The sequence below is a fragment of the Pogona vitticeps genome, chromosome 1 (genome assembly GCF_051106095.1).
Source record: "Pogona vitticeps strain Pit_001003342236 chromosome 1, PviZW2.1, whole genome shotgun sequence".
Lineage (NCBI taxonomy): Eukaryota > Metazoa > Chordata > Lepidosauria > Squamata > Agamidae > Pogona > Pogona vitticeps.
In genome coordinates this window covers 255,503,944-255,524,243 of record NC_135783.1, presented here as the reverse complement: position 1 = coordinate 255,524,243, position 20,300 = coordinate 255,503,944, and the positions used below count along the sequence as shown (strand labels likewise).

Below are 20,300 nucleotides of genomic sequence, written 5' to 3'. Positions count from 1 at the left end.
ATTTTAAAGAATTGTTTCACAAATGGTTGAAACTTCAGTCCAAGAGGCAGCATGATACCAAAGGATGCTATTTGTCTGGGGGTAGTGGTGGAAATGAATATATAATATGACATCAACACCCAGCAAAGGCCATGTTACTACATTATTCATGTAACATTATTCTAATTATGTTTTCAACACATACGTATTTGTAGCCTTCTCTACTACCACATCCCAGTTAAGGATTCCCTTCCTGTTTCCCTGGAACACTCCATTTGCAGCAACACTGGTTTCATCTGAGTGCTAAAATTCAAAAGTGGTCTCACTTCAGTGCTAAAAATTAGAATTTGTGTCTTCGAAACCCCAGTAGCCATGGCTTGGCTTTGACCTGCTGGCTTCTGGATATCCAGCCACTGTTTTATTCTACTGAGTCACATACAACTGCTTTATCATTGTTTAAGCTGTTTTATGGTCTGTATCCCACTGTGAGATCTCTATATCAAGCATGAGACATAAATATTTAAGTGATGTAATGAACTGATGGATGGATAGACTGACAGATAAATGAATAAAATGAATAAAATATTTTGTTTCAGTAGCAGCAGATACTACACTAAAGACAGAAGTGGGTTGACTCCTGCCAGAAAGGGTTTCCACTGGTGAAATATCTGTTTAGTCCAATAAAATCAATTGGTGTGCTGTCAATGATTTAATCAAATCCAAGTAGAATGTATTTTATGCTTTAAAAATGTGTAAAAACATTATGGCAAGGAAAGCCACATTCCGTATCAAACAAAAGAGTGAATGAATGGGGAAATAAAGAGACATTAAGATATAAAATAGGGAACATAGGACTTCAGCAAAATTCTATAGCATGGAGTTCTCCTCCTGTTCAGGATTCCAGCCAAACAGCCACATAAGGATTGACGATATTCCACACCATTTTCACACGCAACATACATGCCCCAGGCAGCATTCCTTGCACTCCTAGCATTCTGAGTTCCCAGTAAAGTGTTCTAAGTTTAGTTTTAAATCTATTTTTTGTGTGCTTATGCAAGCCTCAAAATACACCTCTCTTTTGTATGTGGGCAGTGCCACCTCCTGCTACATACAGGTTCACACTGACAGAAAGAATGAATCTACTATCAGTTTTGCTCTGGAAGGAATTGTGGTTCACTTTCGCATGAAGCAAAGGTTATACCACTTCCTTGCAAGTGTAACATCCCTTTTATTGGCTTCTCTCAAATGTCAGTACTCTTCTTTTATGTGACTGCTTTACCCAGGCTGTTCTCCAAACACTAGCCCCCAATGACAGCTTCAGTCACTCACAAGCACCTTGCTGGCAAGCATCTGTTACTGAAGTTGCAACAAAACCAGGCTGGACAGTATCTGAATTTATCTTAGGAATTTATTACCGGACCTTCTGAACTTTCTAGGTAGAAAACATGAATTTATCCAAGTCCCAGTGTTTGCTATTCTCAAAAGGACTTGTCTGTCTGTCTGTCTGTCTGTCTGTCTGTCTGTCTGTCTGTCTGTCTGTCTGTCATTTATTTATTTATTTATTTATTTATTTATTTATTTATTTATTTATTTATTTATTTATTTATTTATTTATTTATTTATTTATATCTCACCTATCTGGTCTTGCGACATAAGACACATGAAAAACATTCTGTGATCGGTGCTTCTAATTTCCCTATGCCCTTCATTTCCTTTGGGAATATGGTAGTTAAGTTGATGAAAAGTGTGTGAGAAATTAATCTTCACCATTTCATTTTTGCAAGTCAGAATAAAAAATTTCAGAAGTTCCCCCTACCCCATTTTTCACATTTCAGACCTTTTGCAAACAATTTGCACAAAAAATGCTTTTGATGTAACTTCATTGTGTGTGTAAGGACAATTGTGAAAATAATTCTCATGATACAATGATCGTGAAGGCATAAGTGAACGTCTCTACAGTGTGGAATTGCACCTGTGGTAATATGAATTGGTTATTGCCTACTGTATTTTGCAGAAATTGCACAATTTTTCCATAAAATACAAGTTTTAGGGAGGTTTTTTTGTCAAAACACTAGGGATTTTGTGAAAAAGACAAGTTAGTCTATTTGTTTAATGCAGCTGCTGCTAAGAAAAGACACCTTTTCGTGCAGGAATGAAAAATCTCACAGAAGTTGATAATCCTTCAGTGGGATGTCTGGATGTATCAAGACATGGGTTTGTTGGTTGGTTTGTTTTTTGTTTTCTTGCCAAGAATGGGAAAATTGGCAAGTACTTATTGCCGTCTTACTAGGAAGGCCTACTTGTTTCTTGAGTGCCATGACTCTTCCCCTCCAAACTGGGAGACCTTTTGTTGTTCTTTAGCTAGTTCCAAGCGCCTTGAGCTCAGTGAGAAGAGTTCTGTAAAACATGTCCAGGACTAGTCTCAGAGCCACTTTTTTGTAAAAGACCAGGAACAAACTTTGGGGAACCTTATGATAATGTCATGCTGCTTCATGAGTCAATAGCACAGCTCCTCACTGGACAAAGTTGGGTGAAGAAGCTTGATTGCAAGGAGACACTGAAGGGTTAACCTTGGATGTACACCATTCCTATATAAGGATGGCATCTACGTCTGCAATAAGTTCTCTCCTGCTATCTGAACTAACTGGAAATTTACTTTGAAAACCATTAGAAGTGTGACAGCTTCTGATGCAAAACAGGTATCACTGTTGAAGAACTGGAATCCTCTACTAGAGGCATTTGAGCCCTTAAGGCATTTGCAAAGGATACATACAGTGCACGTGCAATGAGAGCAAAAGTAAGTGAGTGCACAAAATGAGGCAAAACCCTTAGGATTAGGCAAATGAGGATGGGTCACACTTCATTGTTACCAGGAAGGCTTCTCTCTGTGACAGGCAAAGATTGTTACTAAGCCAAGTTTTCACCAATTAAAAAACAACATCAACAGATTCAGGACACAGTCACTAAGGGAATAGTATCAAAAGCTCAACATGCTCTGTATAGCATTGTCTGAAACGTGTCTGCTTAAATTTAATAATTTATATAGAGTCTTTTTTTTATCATTTATATAGTGCAAAGGGGGGCTCACATTATCTCTCTTAAAACACCAACACCATGTGGCAGGAGTGCACTGTTCTCATTGTATACATAGTGTCCAGTTATTATATTCATATTTGCCTAACAGATACTTCAGTGTATTCACAGGAGGAAGTTCTTTATTTGCTTTCCCCTGTATGTGTAGCATCCTTCAGGACTGTAATATTTGGCCCTGTGCTATTCCATCTATATACTTGGTGGCCTCATTATATCTCATATTCCAGCACCACCAACATCTTGTTCTCCCTCCAATCCTGTATATCCAATTACATCTCTGATATTTCTGTCGAAATGCATCATCATTATTGCACAGTCCATATTACTACGGTTGCACTTATCATCTTTTCTCCTAAGCCTTCCTTTTCTCTCTCCCTCATCTATTGATATCTCCACCACCCAACCTATTGAAATGGGAGAGTGTTTGGATTTTCTGTTTCCCTACTCTCTGTTTTATTTATTTCCTCCATATTCAATCTTTCACCAAATCATGTGGTATTTTTCTTTACAGTACTAGAAAAATACAACTTTTCTATCGTCCCAGGAAAAGCTCTAGTCCATAATCTGTTTTTCAATTGCCTTGACTATGGCACTCTTTTCTCTGGATGTTTGTCTTCTCACATTTTCCAGTGCCCTACTGCCTTTCTTGTCACTCTAACCATGTGACAGCTCACCTTAAATCATAACCTTCCTCTTGGGTACTGTGCAGGTTTTATATCCTTACCTTCACTTATCATGGCCTTGCCCCAGTCTTCTCAGACCACTCTCTCATCTTAAGACAGCCTTGTACATGACGTCTGTTTGTCCAGTTCTGTCACCCTCAGCTATCCTCGAGTAGCAAACACTAATTGAAATTAGTAACTTGGCAGCAGAATAAGTTATTTTGGGCTTTTTTTTTTTTTACTCTTGACAATAGCCATTCACCAAAACATTATACCTTCTGCCTTTCACTAGCTTTCTGTTTTAATATCACCACCTGGGACATCACAAATGCAGTATTTTTTCATGTATAAGACACGACTTTTCCCAGAAATCGTTAGACCGAAAATTGAGGGTCATCTTATACATGGAAGTAAGCTGAGGAGAGAAGAAAATGGCCCATACCTTCCCTTTGCAAACAGGCTTCTTTCAATCATGAGGCTTAGCTTCCTCCAATCATAAACCGATGCTGAACAAACCAATGGGAACAGACCTCGTTGGAGGTGGAGCATGTAGGCAGTGCTCAGAAGTGTTATGAGACTTGAGTCTGAATAAAGTTAAACGTGTGACGCATAATATGACAGTATTGGTATGTAAATTGTTAGCTAATAACTAAATAAATGTGTTCTGTTTTATGTTTAAAATATTGATTTCTTAATTTTGGGGTAGAAAGGTTTTATATATGGCATATCTTATACATGGAGAAACAACAAAATTACATCTTCTCCTTTGTCCTGATATCCTTGTCTAAGTACACTTAGGCTCAGGCCTAAGACTTCCCCAATAATTATTAAGTTTGTTTAATGTCATTTGAGAAGTATAGACTACTTGTGAGAGGCAGCTGTGTCTTAGTCTAAGGGTGCATTTTAAAAACATTATTACTGTAATTATAAATTGGCTCTCCATATGGGTAAGCTCTGGGAGCCCATAAATACTTTTTCTAGCCCTCCAGGGGTCACACTCATGCAATTTTTGTTTTGGGAGCCATTGACATTCCATGGAGAGGGAAATGTATAACCCTTTAGAGTAGTGTCCTCTATACACCATGCAGACTCAAATATGGCTACCAATGTTTCCCTTTATTCAGAATAATGCTCAACCACCACCACCACCACTCCCGTTGTCTCATTAGCAGGCGAAGAACAAGTCATTATACTAAGCAGTGATGTCTGTGGAGCAGGGCCACCAAGCTACCATTGCAGATTCCTGCAGAGAGACTCTGACGTGTTCCATGCTGGTACTCATGGGGTACTAAGTTGAAGTGGGCTATTGGTAACTCATGGGGATGGCAACAGAGAGGTAGTGTTGGGACTTGGAGGGAATGGCTTAAACACTGTATCAGGGCTTGCAACAGAGGGGGTAGCTTTGGGGATTTGGAGGGGGTGGCTTGTTGGTGACCCTGGGGCTGGCTGTCAGAAGCAGATTGAGCAAGAGAGCATCCCAAGGTCTCAGGATTAGAGAAAGGATTAGATCACCCTGAACTTCCTAGAAAATGTGAAACAAGCAATCCTTTCTCTATTCATAGATGCCAAAGTAGCATCTGTATCCTCCTTTGCCCCAGCATCCAGTTCTGTGCCACTTCACCCTGGGGCCTTGGGATGCTCTCTTGGTTCTCCGGGGCTGGGGCTTCTGCCTTCTTCCATGCCCTGATCTCCCTACTTCTCTCTTCTAGCTTCTCCATTCACTGGTTGCTGTATCTCCCTTTACTCCTTGTTGCTTCATAGACACCCACTGCTGCTGCCTCTTTCTGTTGCCATGCAACTCTGTGCTCCATTGTTACCTGAAAATGACCCCACTTCCACATACAGTGGCAGGGAATCCTTGGCTTGTGCCTCTCTTCAGAGCCAGCAGGCCCTTCGCCGCAATGCTAGGATCCCCTGCCCTTCACAAAAACCTTGGCAGGCCACATAACAGCAATTGGGCTGCGTAATTTCCACCTCTCATCCAGACAATCAACACTAGATATATTAAAATACTAGCAGGTTTTTAAAGAAAATAATAGGGGGAATATGTGAGGGAGGCTTTTTATTTGGCTATAGGCTCGAAATAATTGCTCTTACCAGAATCTAATAAATTACAAGGATTTCTAATTTTACACAGAAATTTGCAGATCCTATCATGATCAATTCAGGTCCCTACAAGTGTACAGAAGCCTAGTTTATCCCTTCCGCGCACTGCACTGAGTGTTCCGCTACAGCAATGTTGCAAGAACGACAATAACAGTTAACGGAAAAGGAAAGATGTGCAATTAAATACTTCCTAGAACATTAGCAAAAGAGACAGCTCAATGTTAGCAATTCCAAACCCATCATTTTACTGTCAAAGCTTCTATTCTGTATCTGGTTACAGAGGACACAGCTGGGGCTTACACAGTTCTACAAAAACAGAAGGAGTTTCAGTCAATTAATTGAAGTAGAAGCACCTTAAATTTGCCACTCTGACCTTGATTCAAAACAAATGTGGAGGCTAACAGCATTACCTGGAGTCCTTCAGTTAACTAGGCACTGACTTATTGAACCATTCATCCATGCTGAGGCTGACTCATGCTTCAGCTTCACTTCCCAAAAACGTTTGGGTCAAAACAGTGCCAAATCTGTGAATTCACTTGTCATACCATATAAACTGTCACAAGCAACAAAACCAGAGAGGGAAGCACAAAGCTTATTAGAAGCAGATGCCTGCCATTCCCCTAAATATTCCACTATTTAGCTAAAAAGGGAAATTATGGAGAGAATGATACATGGCAGCCAGCATCTGACGGAAGACCTGGAATTCATATAAATTGCTGGTAAACATCTTGCATCTTTTAGATTCAGCCAAATAAATGTCAGAGTGCAAGCAGCAAGAGGACCACCCAATAGATTCAGTGTCAAGCAGTTAACAGATTGTTAAAAAATAAGGCTGCTTTCCATAGACGTCTGTGTTAAGATGACTGCTGTCTTCTACTACCAGTCTGGCATCCTCAAGGCCGTTTATACAAATCAGAGTCTTCCACAAACACAACTGCATCAAAATAGTCTTCAATAGCCACAAAAACAAGCATGGACCCCAGGAATCTTTTGGGATTTGGATACTATCAGTATGTTGACAATTCTTTGCTCTCTTCCTTGTTTTCTGAGTCAGTTAAGACTTTGCAAGTTCTGAAATGAGATCAGTATACTGGAATAGAGTTGAGGATGATTCCTAACAAGACAGAGACTGTAGGTTCAGGGTTCTCAGGTCTAGAAGTTATTATCAATTTATCATGCAAGCGGTTGCACTCCACCTGAAGGAACAAGGCCATAACTTGGGTGTCATCTTGGATTCACATCGGCCAGTGGATTCTGTGCTGCCTAATATGGCATTTCCTGAACAGGAATATTCTGTCCATGGTAGATCACTAGTAAATCTTCCTGGTTAGTTTACCACAATGTGCTCTACATGGACCTGCCTTTGAAGATGACACAGAGACTATAGATGGTACAATATACATCAGGTAAACTAAAATAGATAGGAACAGTGGCTGGAAATACCTTAATGAAACCATATGGCTTCCAATATTTTTTCACTCTGAATGCAAGGCAATAATAGTGACATTTAAAAGTGTAAATTGTGAAAAACCTTTATATCTACTAGTCTGAGTACTGAGATCTGCTGGATGGACCCTCCTTCATGTCCTACTAGTCAGGGATACATATTACATCAAATGCACAAGTGGACCTGACCTTCTCCATTGTATTCTCCTGTGGACTGCCTTCCGCTTAGAGGACTGATTGGCACCAAAGCTGATTTCCTTCCAGTCAAAACATGGCTGTTTACAAAAACCTTTAGGGATTAAAGACCTTGGATCAGGCTCTGAAGCCTTTTGTAAGTTCAGTAAGGTAAGGTAAAGGTTCCCCTTGACATTTTTAGTCCAGTCGTGTCCGACTCTAAGGGGCAGTGCTCATCCCGTTTTTCAAGCCGTAGAGCCAGCACTTGTCCGAAGACAGTTTCCATTGTCACATGGCCAGCATGACTAAGGAATGCCGTTTTTACCTTCCCACCGAGGTGGTACCTATTTATCTACTCATGTTTACATGCTTTCGAACTGCTAGGTTGGCAAGGAGCTGGGCAAAGCGACAGGAGCTCACTCCGTTGTGTGGATTCAGTCTTACGACTGCTGGTCTTCTGACCCTGCAGCACAGGCTTCTGCGGTTTAGCCCGCAGCGCCACCACGTCCCCTGTACAGTATACAGTTTTAAATAATTTTACTTTGCTTAACTTATTTAAATTGCTGCATTTGTTTTATGCCATAGTAAATTGTTTTAAATATCTCTTGTTGTCCTAAGATTTAGTGATGCACTTTGGCATGTAATTATACTAAACAAATAAGTAAATTAATAAATAATCTCAATCTAGTGATGCTTTAGGACAGCAATATGTTATGTTCAGAGGATCACAATGGGTAGACTAGTTTAGTAGCTTATCAGGATATAGTAACTAAAACTCAAAGGAAGTAAACAAATACATCATACTGACTTGAAATGGATTACCTGATTTATATGAAAGCTGCTGTGTCAGAAGGGAAAGTGCGACATTGTTAGTGAGTTCAGTAAAGTAAGCACTGCATTGGAGCGTATTCAATGAAGCAAACACTTAAAACTGCTGATTACCCAACTGACCTTCTCTGCTACTTGTTCTTCCAATTTATGAAAATCACCAAGAACATCTACTCTGAGGCTGCTATTCCTTTGGAATATCAAAATGCTAGGTTTTTTTTGTATTGTGATAAAAACACTAAATAAGTTGATTTGCACTGATTAAGAAATGAAAGAGAACCAGAGGAAGAAAGAAGGGAGGATGTGAATGGATTCCTTTAAATAGGATCAAGAGCATGAGCAACAGAGATTACAAGCTGTGCAACCTGACCTAACAGAGCACCCACTGATACACTTTTGCAATATAAATTTCAGGGTTTATTTCAAAGGCCTGGTAGCCATCAGATATGAGCAAGCACATGTCACTGCAACAAGCTGTTTGTGCTGGTTCTCATATTGACTCCATGTTTTCTCTGCTGTACCTCCATGCAATGATTTTAAACCCCAGAGGTGAATTTATTGGCCATTTTGTAAATACTGTAACTGTTTGGACTAAGCCAAAATCCAAGCAAAAAAGGTCTGATAAAGGTAATCTCAGAAATCTGAAACATCCTAGAGAAGATGACAAGTCTAGGAGATCAACTGGAGAGACAATGGATAAAGGCAGATGGCAACTGATTAGGGAAAGAATCCTATTAGGAGGAAGGAGGCAAAGATGAGAAATGCACGATTTAAGAAAATGAACATGGCTTCAAAAGACAAAAAAGCCCCCCTTCCAGATATGGACCTTAGTAGACAATAGGCCAGCACATTCAGCTGGACCAGGCAGCACAGTGCTAACAGAATACAAGGCTAATTATCGCCCAGAGAGTCTTATTGTACAAGAACTAATGAGTCCCTTATAACCTTTTGACATGTAAGTCGTAAAACATATATCTCACAGCAATTAGCTGCACTACAGACAAATGTGCATGTGCTTCCACATATAAGGGGGATCTTACATGGCAAACACAAGCTCTGAAATCTGGGATGCCGGCCAAAAGAACAGTTTTAGAGTGCAATGTCAAGATTTCAAGAGTCATACCAGCATAAGGTTGCTGATGTTTTAACCCTTAGAAATGCTTAGGATACCCATTACTTCAAACAACACCTTTTTTAAAAAAAAAACAGAAAAGTAACACATATCCATGTATTCTGGAGCAAAGTAAAGGGACCGAGAAGTTCTGAATATGCTCACCCAACAAAGGAAACTACATGTGTAAAAATGCCTGCAGTGTACTTTTTTGTGCTGAGGAAAGGGTATATAAGCCGAAGGAAAGGCACAGGGTTCCAGCAGAAGCCTTGTCTTGAGCCTGATGTGCTGAGAATTGGTGGGTGAGAAAGTAGTCTTGTTACACTATGCATTTTAATGTATTCTGTTTTATCTCTTTCCTCATGTTTTATATATCAGCTTGGTCTTTTGTTCTTAAGAACATTCTGCATTGTCGGCTTCTTTCTTCCTTACAGTAAAAGGCTGAAGTCAAACCTGGTCTCAAGGTAATCCCCACACATTTTAACTGTATCTGCTGTCTGATATTACTATGGGAGCCTATATGCCTTGGTAACTCCACTGGAAAGCCTTAGTAGGCTGGCACTTAGAAAATCTGGGATCTGAGTACTGTACAGTATGCTCAGTTAAATGCTTAACCCAGAGCTAGCAAAATGCAGATGGCATATCCTGAGTGACCTTCATCCTAAGACATAAAAATCTGTCACAATACACAATGAATGCAATAACAGTTCAGGGCCTTTTGAAGGGCTACTGTAGAGGAAAGTGAGAAGGCACTCCTGTTACTGACCAAAAGACTGGGGTAAGGGGGGGAATGGATGGTAAGGTGGGAAAGAAAGGAACATTTGCTTTTGAAGGCATTACTTTGGGGCTGCTTCTACTGAAAAATAAACCTAGGTCTACTTACAGTAGTTCTACCAACTTTGACATAGAAAACAGTTGCATCTGTTTCTCATGCATGTTCTGTCTTCTTATTCCCTTTTCTGGTATTCTGCTCTGGCCCTATATACTGATGTACAACTATTTCACTTATTGATATTGAACTCTTATCTGTTAATACAAACCCTCTCTTTTTCCTCCATTATACATGTCTTTGTGCCCATTTTAACCATCTTATATGTATGTATGTGAAAGACAAAGACACAAAGAGAAAGAGATAAAATCATAATGCAGCCCTGTAAATCCTACCAACAAATTAAAGTCTCTTCTTTTGCCTTGATAAAAGCATTGATTGCTTCACCTGAAATCCTTCTAGGCCATGGCAGAATAAGAATTTCCATCTGAAAAGTCACTGGACTTCATTTCCCCGGCCTCCCCTGAGAACAGTCTAATCCATATATCCCTACATCTCCAAGTATACATATTACTTTAAATCAGTTCAGACAACAATTCAGCCACTAAGCAGGACATGAGATGGACAGAGACAAAGGTGTTGTAATTTTCAGACACTTAAATAGCAATAGAATACAAGGAAGATAAAGGAAAGAAGAAAAGCAGCACAAGCCAAAATCCAAATGCAAATCCCAACTAGAGTAGACCCACTGAATTAATGGAATGTACAAAAGTGTTGACTCACCATTCAGGAACTGATTAAGTGAGTCTACTCTAGCAGGGATTTGTTTTAAACACTGATTTTAATTCATTATTTATTTCATTAGCTGGCTGGATAGCTCAGTGGTTTAACTGCCAAGAGGTTGGGAGTTTGATTCCCATGCATAGAGCCAACCTGTGTGGCCTTGGGCAAACTGCACAGACACAGGGCACCCCCCCCCAAAGAAGGGAATTGTAAATCACTTCTGAGTACTCTCTACCTAGAAAACAATGAAAAGGGTTGCCATAAGTCAGAATCGACTTAAAGGCACATGATCATCATCACCATCATTTTTTTCATTAAAATCAGAGCACTTTAAGAATTTCAAAGTTTACACAAAGGGTAAAAACAGCAACTTTAAGCAAAGGGCTCTTTTTGCCCAAAGGGGGGGGGTCCACTTTGTTGGACAAATTAAAATAGATGAATCTAGCTTGGAATTCCATTCTTACCAGATGCCTGCAAAGATTTCCACACTGCAAAGGAAATGAGAATGAAAACCCCCTCAATCTCTTCTTGTTCAACACATCATGATCAGCCACGTACTTTTGACCACAACTGCTAACCCTAGGAATGTCCTCTTTTCACATACAATTAGCATGTTCCTTGCGTATGAGTTTTAGATTGTAGTCCTCCCTGCATCCCTTCATTGCAACACAAACGGCTTGCTGATGGTCACAAAATAAGGACTATAGCTCTTTGAAAGAACACACGCATTGCACGCAGAAGATGTCAGAGTCAACCTCTGTGACACTAGCTATCTGTTTTCTTGGCACTTGTGTTAGTAAACCGATAGCTTTTGAATGTTGAACTTTTACCTACAATGCCCAGAATCTCCCAGGCAGCATGAGCACTGGCTGCTGGCTAAACAAACCTACACTTCTAGAAGTCTAATAAGATAAGAACCATTACTGAGACTAGGGAACCACTTGATCACCATTAATCATGCTGCCTGAGGGATTCTGGGACCTGTAATTTAAAAAGTTGCTTCCCCCAAGATCTGAGTGGTTCCAGCAACCCTCTTTTCCCTGCATCAATCCACAAGGGGTTGTCCTTCAAGAGGACCTTTCTGCACTGTGTTTAAGGCCTTTCAGCTTGTCTGGGGGGGGGGGAGATAACCAAGGGGAATAATTTTAAATAAATGGTACCAATCTGGACGCAAGGTGCTTAACACTTCTGTGGCTGTTGTTTTTCGCTTACAATTTATCCCCATCTTCTCTGCTTCCACTTCAAAACCTAGACTTTAAACATAGAGTATAAATCCCAGCTGGAATAAAATAACTGGGAACAGGAGTTGTGGTTAGGAAAAGATTAAGCACCCCTCAGCTCTTTCCCGCATATGGTGTTTGCTTTTTTAGAGCAAAGAAGGAGCAGCCAGGTTCAACAAGCATTAAGTGACGGTATTAGGGCTGAAAAGGGCCCTTTCCTGAGACCGCAGATACATACTGCTGCCACATCAATGTATAGACCAAATGGTCCAGTGGTATGGCAAGAATGGTTATTTATATAGTTTGATTCTGAAGTAATTCAAGGTTGACACAGCCTTCCATTCTTTCGAAGTTGGTAAAATGAGCGCCCAACTTGCTGCAGGGCAAAATGTTACTTGCATAATTATGTTGTAAACTGCCCAGAGTGCACTATGGGGCAATATGTAAGTCAAAACAACAACAACTACTACAGTACTGAGGTCTGTATCAAGAAAACAGCAATTTACATGTGGAACACAACTAGGGCACCTTGGAATTTGTCACATGCATAGACCAAATGAAGCAAGCACTCCAAATGTTCTGAACTGTAGAAACTGGATATGATGTACCTAGCAGGAGAAATGTTTCCTTATGTTTGAGGTGTTTCACACAAGGATTGAAAGTCCTTGTGTGGCTAGACAGATCTAAAATATGTTTTAACAGTTTCATATTGTCCTATTTCCTCATCTGGTCTTCTGGTCTTCTTCTGTGCCCCATCATTAAGCCTACAGCCCTCTTCTTCATCTTATCAGCCCATATTCCTGGAGAATATTGGAATGGGCAGCAAAATGCATCTTCTATAGACTAGCCATCTAACAAAAAAGCAAATGTATCAGACAGAGGACTTTCTTGGCTCTGGATCAAACTACAGTCCTCACTTCATCATCTGACCAGTTTTTCTTCTATTTCAGTTCACAAGGTTATCTGACTCCAACAGCAACTTAAAAAAACCTCAACAATAAACCTTCCAAGTCTTCATTGGTTCAGTGGGGCATAACATTTAGGACACAAAAGCCTGTCCTAGTCAATCTGAATGAAGTCCTTATTCTACATGGGGAAATTATAGGGACATATGACAGACAACGAGACATGGGAAGAAGGGGGTGGTGGCAGATGCTAGTTTTGGCTTCCTGAATTGTATGCAGATGACTATCTGACCCAGAAATCAGATGTTATCATATAGTCAGTGGGTCAGAAGTTGAACTCAGAGAATTACTCACATTGAATAATTTACTCAGTGACCTTAGCATCTTGCCCTGTTCGCTGAATGTCTGAGCAAATCATGTTTGCTCCAATTTGTTTGCTACTAAGGTCTACTCACAGCTCTCAGGCTATTCAGCTAACATTACCAGCACTGTACCTTGCTCCAAAGATATCCCCAAGGAAGTCAATTACTTTATTTTCTGAAGCATTAGCTGTGGCCCACTCAGGTCAAGTACAACCACCCCTCTTTTGTAGTGATGTACCTATTTTCTCTGCTTATGTCATTTAGGGATCTGAACTGATATTAGCAGGTGGATGTTTTGTCTCACAGAAGGATAGAATATCTATTGAACACCACATTTCTTCTATAATATTATGATGATTACTGGTGTGGTACTAGAAGGCCTTTGGTAGGATTTACAGTAGGGATTTATCAATACAATGAAGGGGTTGTAGATATTACAATACAGAATGAATTCTAGTTCAAGATATACCATTTCTAAAAGCAAAAACGTGCTGCTTATATACCGCCCCATAGTGCTCTGGGCGGTTTACAAGTTAATTATGCAGGCTACACATTGCCCCCCCCCCCCCAGCGAGCTGGGTACTCATTTTACTGACCTTGGAAGAATAGAAGGCTGAGTCAACCTTGAGCCGCTACCTTGGGATTGAACCCCAGGTCGTGAGCACAGTTTTGGCTGCAGAAGAGCAGTTTAACCACTGCGCCACGAGGCTCGATAAATTAAACAAATATAGGGATGGCTGCTTGACCTAGACTATCTGGGACCCAGTGGTTAAAATTTCGTAGCTTAATGTAACAAAATGTGCAACTTTTACTCCACTCCTACCTAGCAAATAAAGATTCTTGGGGGCATGCAGGCTTGATAAATGTGCACATACTCCCAAGAATCAAGCCAGGGACTTTTTACTTACTGTTTAAAGAATGGAATGAAACTCATGATTTTTCTTATGCTAAGCAACAGGATTTTAGCCAGTGTGCCCTGGCACAGTGTGTATGTGTTGACTGTATGTCTCAGAGGTACTGCTGCCAACCTTCCCAATAATTAATGCACAACTTTATTCCCAGTTTATTCAAATCTAAGGGCTTGGGACCCTTTGAGAAGAAGCGGGTACTATCCACCTGCCTGTCTTCCATTCCACTAGGTTGTCTGTCTTTTGGCAACACTGTCTAAAGCAGAAAGACAATGTACACTCACCAAGCTTGGTTGGTCCTGCAGTGCAGAGGGTGGTGAAAACTAGTTCTGACAAGTTAGTCAGGCAGACATGACAGGCAAGTCACTGAGTAAGTATCCCAGTGCAATTCTGTAGTGTCACTTTCTACAGAAGCTGATGCAGGGTGACACATTTCATATCCATACTTAAGCCAGTCCTATCTGAGTCACACTTTAAAAAAAGTAAACAGTCGTAACACCTGCCAAGCCACAGAAAGCGCCTGCCCTTTAAAAAACAGCAAAATGTTTATTATAGAAAGACAAAACATTTTAGAAAACAGCACTTAGGGCCCCAAAATGCACTCACAGGAGGTATTTTTGATACCTTCTTGTTGAATTAAAGGATATGGATTTCGCTTTTATGTTTGGTGATAGAACCCTCTTTGCCTTTGGTCTGGAGCCTACACATAACTTCTGTTTAAATGAACGGCAACTTACTGCTATGAACTGAGTCAGAGCACATTTATTGTGTTTTAAAATGAGAACATTTCCTCATGGCCTCTATCTAGTTTCTTCTCTCTTTTTTTGCAATCAAGAGTTTGTGAATATCAGTTTCCGTTTGAACCAGGAAACTTACATGTGACATTTTTAAATAACAAGCCAAGGATGAGAAGATCTTGTATGATAACTTCATTTTAAAGAAAAACAGTAGGCTACAATCAGACAATATATGATTCTGATACATCCCAGTTCCGTGACCAAAGCTAAATATTAATGTATTCTTGAAGGGTTTCTCAGCCGGGATCTGATGGTTGTTGTAGGTTTTTTGGGCTGTTTGTCCGTGTTCTGGAGGGTTTTCTTCCTAACATTTTGCCAGTCTCTGTGGCCAGTACCTTCAGGAGTTAGATCTGTCTTGTCTAGACTGAGATGTACAACATAGAAGAGAGGAAGGCCACCTGTGGCCCCTCATACACTGCTGGATTACAATTGCCATGAGTTCCAGCTAACACAGCCTATTATGAGAGTCGATGGGAGTCCAACTCCTGAAGGCCACAAGTTGCCCACTTATGATATTGAGGAGATATGGGCACTGCAGAAAGCAGATCTGCCATACTGCTGTCTTCTCCCTCCCCCAGTAATATCTAGTAATATAAAAAAGTGAAATGATCATACTTAAGCTTTATGGTCTCTCCAAATAGCATGTGTCCTGGCCTACAGCAGCAAGTGCCATCAAGGGATAACACATGCTTTGCTCCTTTTGAACATTGTTCCTCACATGGACACTGTGAGTCCAAGGCCAGATGAAGTCAAGGCACTGAGAAGATAGTACCAGAGTTCAGGCATAATGCAGAGAATAGTTTTAGTCCTGGGCCAAAGGCAGTTCACATATCCAAGTAACAATCCAAACAGGAAGCAGCCAGAAACAAAGTCATTAAGCAGTCTAGTACAGTATTAGTCTGGCCATGGTGTGTTATGTCATGTCCCTGGTTCTCTAATTCCTCCATATTTGCTGTTACAAGGTCGTGAACATCACCTAAATCATGTTTTCTTGTCCAGTTTTTATTCTGAACTATTGAAATTCTGTTCAGTTCGAAGTCATACTTCTTCAGAGCCTCATTTGCCATCTGAAGGATATACAGTGGGGTCTTGACTTACGAACTTAATCCGTATTAGAAGGTGGTTCGTAGGTCGAAAAGTTCGTAGGTTGAATCTGCATTTCCCATAGGAATGCATTGAAAACCATTTAATCCGTATCTGCTCTTTTCCGTCCATAGAAGCTAATTGGAAGCTGCTATTCCGCCTTCTGCCACTAGAGGGGGATATTTTTTCTTTTTTTCCTTAGGTCAAGAAAAGAAATTTTTGATTTAGCAGCCTACTTTTCACAATTTAAATCTACAGTACACTACACTGCAAGACCCATCAGAGCACAGAAACAAACAGTACTTTAACCCCCCACCTAGCCCTAACCACCCCCACCAAACTGCAAAAAAACCCATTACAATACAGTACAGAATAGTACAGTACTCACCCAGAACAGGCAGGATCTCTGCTTAAAAAAAGGCAGTCAAAAATGAAAAAATAAAAAATAAAAAAAATATAGCTCAGTACTATAAGGCAGTACCAGCCAATACAGTACAGTACAGAACCAGTCAGTACTGTACCAGGCAGATTCGCTGAAGACTACAGCACTGTAACTGCTGGGACGAATGAGGAAGCAGGCTACAGCACTGTTCTCTCTTCCCTGGCCAATGGATGAATGAAAGCAGTCCGAATTTGCCGCTTTCCCTGCCTCTCCCACTTTCCCTCCCCCTTATTTGGTCCTAGGCACTGTTCTCTCTTCCCTGGCCAATGGACGAACGACAGCAGTTTGAATTTCCCGCTTTCCCCGCCTCTCCTGCTTCCTCCCCCTTTTCGGTTCGTACGACGATTCTCCGTTCGCAAGTCAAAATGGAATTTTGCGACCGGAGAAGTACGTAAGTCGAAAAGTTCGTATGTAGAATCCTCTTTGCAAAGGCCAAACTCTGCTTCAGTCCCATGACACTCTCATGAAAGACTGCCAGCTGTGATCTCGAGCTCTTCTTCTGCCCAGGTTCCCTCCTACTGAGGCATGTCATGCTCATCTTCTTCCTCTGGGGAGGGTCTCTGCCAAGTTGGACACGATAGTACACATCAAAATGCTGAGGAAACCTCTTTAAGTGTTATGATGTCTTATTGCAACAAAGAATAAGGAAGAAGAAAACACAGGACAAGATTCTGTTAAACACTGGCAAAACAAACAACTACTAAAACAACAAAACCCAGTACAATTTTAAGGATTTTAGTGAGAGGGACAAAGAATCATCCAGCTAATACTGTAAGCATCCAGCAACAGCTCGTAGAACACAAGTAGCTTGACATTAGATGTAGTGTTGTGCATTGTAGCTTCTGCTTCCCATAGCCACTCAACTGGAGGCTGTTTATGCAAGAAAGGCTGGGATGCTTCATACTGTAAAAGCGCACCTGCTCACAAGGAGCTAAACATATGTAACAAAATACAATATTGGCCAGAGCAAGATTATCTTCTCAGTCATATTCATGCATACCTCCTGTCTTGTTCTGGTCTGCACTTCACGTTCCATTGGAGAGCTAGCGATTGTTTCATTTTATTGGCTATCTATCAGGCAAGTAGTAATTACACCCTAATGCATTTCACAACCCTTCTAAGGGAGAACTTTCTAAACCCCATAGTGCACAGCCAAGACTTTGTTTTTCACAAAGGTATTTTCTATAGTTATTTAAAGGAAATGGCTTGGGAAAGTGTATGTGTTATAAGTACATCTGTATTACTTCTCTGTCTCTCCCCCCCCCCCAATTTCTGTATTTTAAGTTCAGAAATAGGAACAATTTCCTACGTTCAGTACTGATGCAAAGCTCAGCTGCACTGCAGTGCATTATAATTCCATTTGGTGCAATTCCATTTGGTGGAATTTTACACTAGCAATGCACTGCATGAGTCAGTTCCACTGGAGGCCTTCGGTCCACCTCCTTCCCTTCACAGGTGATGCTGAATGCGGCTGTCACCATCTCACTCTTCAATAGAAGGCAACATAATCTGCCACAGCAGGTGGCCCTGTTGTCTCCCTCACTCCGTCTAGCCTGTGATAGACTCTTAATTGCATTTTCCTGACAATGGGCAAGAATTTGAACTCTGACTTCCTGTTTTTGATGGCATCATGGAGCACAGAGCAATAAATTAATATCTCTATTTGAGAAGTACTCCAGCAGCTACTCAAGGAAAAGAAAGGGTAATTTGAAGAATTAACATTATTTGCTGCACTCATTATTATGCTTCCTTTCTCGCCATTCTCACTAGTAGGAAAAGAGGCAAGTGTTCAACTTGCATGGTTTGAAAGGGAAAGGAGGACTTTAGCATTCTAAGGCCACAGTTATACTTGAAATGTGAATCAGGGGGACACTGTGAAAATACAGTCATTGATGAAAGTAGATGTGTTGAAAAGGTTGCCATGACAAATAAAATACTTGGCTAGTTGTGTTGGAATGAGAGTTTGCAAACAAAAAGGAAGCAATTATATATTTTAAAAAATATTTTGGCAATCAGTTTATATATAATTTAAGATTGTACATCAAGCAACTGTCCTGATTTTTCATGTTATGCTGGTGGGGTGCTGCAATTATCCAAATAAGATTTGGTCATGATCCAAAAGACCACAAGATGATAGCAGGGCAGAAGATGCAAAGTTTGTTTGCAGGACCAGGTGAGAACCACTGAGTCAATTGCTGAGCATCCTGCAGGCAAACCTTAAAATGCTTTCTGTAGAATTCAATTGTGATCTCAAGTTCCAATATAAATTTTATGGAGGTCTACTGCTCTCTCAAGGAAATAAACTTGGAAAGAGGGAAACAGAGCCAACTATAATAACAGTGCAATCCTTTATGTGTCTGTTTTGAAAGAGGCCACATGAAGATTGATGGGACTTACTTCCTGCTAACTTTGTATAGGATGACAGCCAAAATTTCTGATAATATCAGCCATTTCTCTTTCAAGAACGTTTCATAGCTGACAGGCAATAGAAAGCTCTGTCCTGTTCATATTAATATTCTTTCTGTTACTGTAGCTAATGATGCAACAGGATCAGTGTGTTCAGCAACTTGTGAACTTCATTATACTTTCCTGTTGGACAGCTATTAAATGTTGCTTAAAACATCAGCTCAGTTATTGCATCTGGAGAGATTTCAAGAACAAAGCATGTATAAACAATGAAAGAGTGTGTGGTGATGGAACAGAAATTGCATTTTTGAAGGGAGATAGACCCTAGCTCATTTTCTCTTCACCTGCCATTATAACCAAATACATTGGCTTTATGATGCTTTATTTTGGCTACATGAAACTTTCTACCTCTACAATAACTTGCTATCCTCCTCTGAATGACACAAAGTGAATGAATAACTACATGTGTCTACAGGTCCCCTAGTGGGGGAAGGTAACCACTCCTTCTCTGGCTTCTTTCTGGGACAAGGGTGGAGACTTCTGTTTCTTTGAGAAACCTCTCTGGCTTCCAAGTGTCTGTAAAACCTGACACCAAGAGAACAGCCCATGCCTCCTTTTTCCTGCATCCCCTGCATTGCAAAGCATCTTCAAAGAGTCAGACTGTTAATTCCCAACTTTAAACAGCTACTGGCACATACTAGGCTGCACAACATGAAGACAGAGATAAGAGCAATACTCTGATATAAGCCTTGATACCAACGGTGTCTGCACATCTACTCCACCATCTGCAGAGCTCAGCATGTTAATTTATCTTTATTTCCCTTATTCCTCCCAGCCACCATGCAAAAATCCCAATCAGTATCCCAAACCAGTCATTACAGCCCTGCCAATGCCATCCAAAATACCATGTTTTAATATGGCTGCCAGCAGTGCCTCACTGTGTTCCATACAGGGCAGAAGGCCAATTTCTGTGCAAAATAATAAATGGACACAAATCTGACACTAGAGATGGCAATGCACAAAAGCCAATGTCTCAACATTTCAACCTCCCAGAACACTCTGCCACTGATCTCTTAGCGGTAGGAAAAATATATTACAAGGGGAGATTTGAGAAGGAGACAGGAAAAATAAGGATAAAGATGCACAGAGGTTCCCTGACATGCTCCAAGTCTGAACAAAGGGTACACAGATTGGGGCTGATCCACTTTCTGCACTTTCAGACATTG

At 40.6% G+C, this 20,300-nt stretch overlaps 1 protein-coding gene and 1 long non-coding RNA gene across 25 annotated transcripts in view; one reads left to right on the top strand and one right to left on the bottom strand.

Moving 5' to 3' along the window:
* Nucleotides 1-20,300, bottom strand: part of BRSK2 (BR serine/threonine kinase 2) — a 536,847-nt gene that overhangs the window by 283,820 nt on the left and 232,727 nt on the right. The window lies entirely within an intron of this gene.
* Nucleotides 1-20,300, top strand: part of LOC140703084 (uncharacterized) — a 76,387-nt gene that overhangs the window by 28,689 nt on the left and 27,398 nt on the right. The gene's annotated exons all lie outside the window — the stretch shown is intronic.